The sequence below is a fragment of the Felis catus genome, chromosome C2 (assembly GCF_018350175.1).
Source record: "Felis catus isolate Fca126 chromosome C2, F.catus_Fca126_mat1.0, whole genome shotgun sequence".
NCBI lineage: Eukaryota > Metazoa > Chordata > Mammalia > Carnivora > Felidae > Felis > Felis catus.
The window spans coordinates 84,044,545-84,048,564 of NC_058376.1; the positions used below are offsets into that span (position 1 = coordinate 84,044,545).

The following is a 4,020-nucleotide window of genomic DNA, read 5'->3' on the forward strand; positions in this document are numbered from 1 at the left end:
AGCGGGAAAAGCAAAGGCGCTCTGGTAGAAATTTGGGGTTGCTATTTGCCCCCTTTCGTCTCTTCCAGTGGAATAAGATCAAGCTCTCGGTTTCCTTGTTACCTCGCTGTGTTGGTCAGAGGTAATAATGTTCATGGAAGGAATTTAAAGCCAGTTGTACCCACATACTGGTGGAATTCACCGCCTCCTGCGGTGCTGTGTGGACAGAGTTCCTTTGCACCTGACTGCCTCTGTTCCTCCTAAAGACAGCGTGTACCACCATACACACCAGAGCGTCTGGAAACCAAGATGGTAAGAAACGTTTTTTGGTTTTTGTTTTTTTTTTTCTTTTGCCCTTGCCCTAATTAATGGGAAACAGGATCCAGCTGTGTAGAACGCACCGTAATTCATAGCATGATACACCTGTGCACTAGGTGCCACGGGGGCCAGGTGAGCGGCGTCATAAATTCTACTTTGGGTTGGGAAGCTGAGGGAGAGGCGGTGACATTTGAACGGGGCTTTGGAGTACGGCCATTTGCCAGCGGAGAAAGAAGGTAAGATAAGGCCATTGCAGGGAGAGGGACTAGCAAGGGCTAATAATAACAGTAAGGCATGGAAGTGCGCTCAGCGTTCAGGGCACAGAGCGATCCGGCTTGGGCTGGAGCACCAGGGTGCGGCAGGCAGGGGCTGGGGAAGTGGCTGCCCAGCAGGGAAAAGACTTTATTCTGGAGGCAGCTGGAGCCCTGGAGATTTTCAAACAGGCATGTTTTTCAAAGCTGTTTCTGTCCACGGTCTGAAGTACAGATTGGTGAGAGGAGAGAGACTAGAGACAGGGAGTCCAAAACAGGCACCAGATACAGATGCCTGAGCTGGACGGGCCACGTGGAGAAGACAGAGCTTGGTACACATCTCCAGGACTTAAGAGTAGCTTTTCTTTTGGATAACCTCCATTTGTAAGCATGGGTCAAAACCAGAGGTGTATGACTGGAAGACAGCAGTTGGCTACTTTATCTCCGACGGTAGCATTCTGGATGCGTTGTGTTCGGGTCTAGGACAAGGAAGAAAACAACAAAAGTTAAGAGCCCTGATGGCTGCTTTTTAATTGCTGGCGAGGCCACGTAGCATTGTAGTCTAGACAGCCTTGGAAGTTAAAATTCTTGCATTCAGACCCTCTCGCCGCCGCTCGCTGTAGTGTCTCTGGCAAAGTCATTTACACTCCCTGAGCTTCATCTGTCAAGGTGGGTGGCAGTGCTACCTCACCGGGTTGTTGTGGAGATTAAATGAGAAAATGTAGAGGTGGCCTTCAGCACTGTGCCTAGAACATCATTTACACGCAACTGATAGTTAGTATTAATTTTTAACTGCTGTTACTGCTCCAGAGCAATTAAGGAACTGCTCTAAATCCAGCTCAGCTGGTTATCCTTGTCAGCAAAATTCCCGGGTCCTGGGGTGGTGGAAACCTCTACCTGGACACGCATCACTCCGTCCCCTCTCTTCACTCCCTCCCCCCCCCCCCCCCCCCCCCCCCCCCCGCTCTGGTCTGCTCCAGTGTCACCCAGGCACCTGTCAACCACAGGCAGACTATGGTGCCATCTGAGGAAGCCTCCATGGTCCCCTCCCTCTGCGACAGTGGGCTGCCAGGCTGGCGTGTCCTAGAGCCCGCGTGCTAATGGGACAGCAGCACGCCCAGAAGCAGCATGTTTCCTGCATAAAGGACAGGCTGGACTAGCTCCATCTTTTACATACGTTGTGACATGTGTGTGTAGATGGCGCGGGGGGGGGGGGGGGGGGGCTACGTTGTCTGGTTTCAGCCTCTGTGTGAGTGGGTGTCACCACTTCCGTAGGGCGGCGGAGTAGGGAGGTCTCTTCCTTGGCTGAACTCACTGTTTTTCCTCCACGACTGGCTTCTCTTCTCACCCTTGCTCGCTTGCCGTTCTTAACCTTCAAATAGTCCTCTTAGGAATATTAGAAGTTGAAATGTACATCTATGTTCTGTGTACACGTGACACTTGTGGTTAAAATATTTACAGTGTTGATAGTAATACCTTGCACTTCTGTTGCACCTTTCATCAGGGGATCTCCAAAAGCACTCCTAGATTTTCACACCAAGCTTCAAGACACCCAGAAAGAGGAAAATGTGATTTAAACTGTGTGGTGAGAGGGAAGGAGATGGATGTCCCCAAATGCTGTCCTCCAAGCCCAGAGCAGGGAGCCTTGGGTCATTAGTGCCTTCCTGCTAATGACACACTGCTCCCTGAGGGCTGGCCCCAGGGAGCTGCAGCCTTGGGGGTAGCGGTTCTACTCCACCAAACTCTAAGTATAGGGCATCCCAGGAGGCTCGGCCACGCTCCACAGCTCTCAAAGTCGCAGGCTTTGCCTATCCGACTAGGAACAGTCTTGCCTATCCGCCCCCACCCCCCGTGAAGAACCCTAGGTTCCTTCTGGACCAGGGAGTGCCTGGATCATTAGCAGATCCTAGCTGATACCAATGATTACCCTGTCGCCCTGACATTTGTCTCCCACGTGCTGGATGATGGGAATCAGAATGCCCTGTGCCTCTAACTGGCTCAGACTCCTACAGCGAGTTGCAAGTGCAGTGTGAACATTCTCCCCTTAAACCTCCCAAGTCACAGCCTTGGTGTAACTCCCTCCCTCCTAAGACGGCTAACATCATTCTTTGTACATACCACCCCTCATTAGCTTTGTGCTGAACCCTTCTTTTAGATTAGAAATAATTCTCCAAATCCACCACCTCCTCACCAAAAACAAAAACAAAAACACTAACAACAGCAACAAAAGATAACTTGGGACTTCTCTCTCTTCTCGGTTATTGTTACTCCTTTATCATTACTACCTATGTCATCAGGCATGGTGGTTTTTCCCCCATTACTGAAAGCAGGTGTCATGCTAATCACAATTCAGACCGGCATCCCACCTAACTCTGTTCTCCTATTGACCATCTGGCCCCACTTAGAGCTTCCATTTTTGATGTGTCATTCTAAGTAGTCTACCCCATCCACAATGAGTAACACTTGCCCTCAACCTTCCTTACTCCTCTGTAGCCAGACCCACCACACACCCTAACCCTGGAGTCATTCCACATTAATACAATACATCAAGCAATTATTGAAGATCTATATGCAAGACGGGTCATAGGTCTTTAGTTCCTTGGCCATGTAAGTGCCATTAGTCTCTTCTCAGATAAGCATTAATGTTTGAATAGGTAATACATGCCCTTGGTTCAAAACCTAAAAATGTATTTTAAAAGGTATACAGGGAAAATCTCCCTCCTATCCACAGCCCCCACACCCCTGGCAACCTTGAGCCGCTATTGTTTGTTGTGTATCCTTCCAGTGTTTCTCCATGCACTCAAAACCAAATACAACTCTGTGGTCTAATTTCCTACCTTCTACAGTAAAGATCAAATTCTGCACTTTGCTTTTGTTATTTAAACATGTGTCTTAGAGATGCTTCCATAACAATATACAGGGAGTTTCCTTAGTCTGTTTCAGAGCTACACGGTTTTTCCATTTGTTCCATTTGTCCCACTAAATGGACATGACTTATTCAACCAGACGTTTACTGGTGGACATCTAGGTTGTTTTCAAAGCCTTGCTATGACCAAAAAGTGCAGTGAATAACCAGACAATATTTCATTTTGCGCATACACAATTATATCAGTTAGGATAAATTCCTAGAAGTAAATTGCTTGGTCAGAGACTAATAATGAATTATTTAAAAATTAAGCTAAAAACACCTACATTTGAAGGTATTGTTACGGTGCCCGCAATAACAACTCACATTTACAAGGCATTTTATGATGTGCTGATATTTTATCACCAAGGGAGGAATCACCTGTATTATCCTCATAGAAATTTGAGGGAGCTGAGATTGTGAGAATAATTTGCACACAATCATACTTCCCACACCTGTTGGGACCAAAACTGAAACCAGGACTTTTCATTCCCAAATCCTCTGCTTTCTTGTATAACGCTATCTCCTAAAGTAGCAAGACAGAGGGAAAGGCAACTTTACTCATCC

The 4,020-nt window shown here is 47.6% G+C and overlaps 1 long non-coding RNA gene across 1 annotated transcript; it reads right to left on the reverse strand.

The window, feature by feature from the left end:
- Window positions 1–547: 547 nt before the first annotated feature.
- Window positions 548–1,462, reverse strand: LOC123380007. Its single transcript, XR_006585217.1, has 2 exons — window positions 1,149–1,462; window positions 548–1,027 (listed from the first exon to the last, which is right to left on the reverse strand). It is a non-coding gene; the product is annotated as an uncharacterized LOC123380007 (long non-coding RNA).
- Window positions 1,463–4,020: the final 2,558 nt, after the last annotated feature.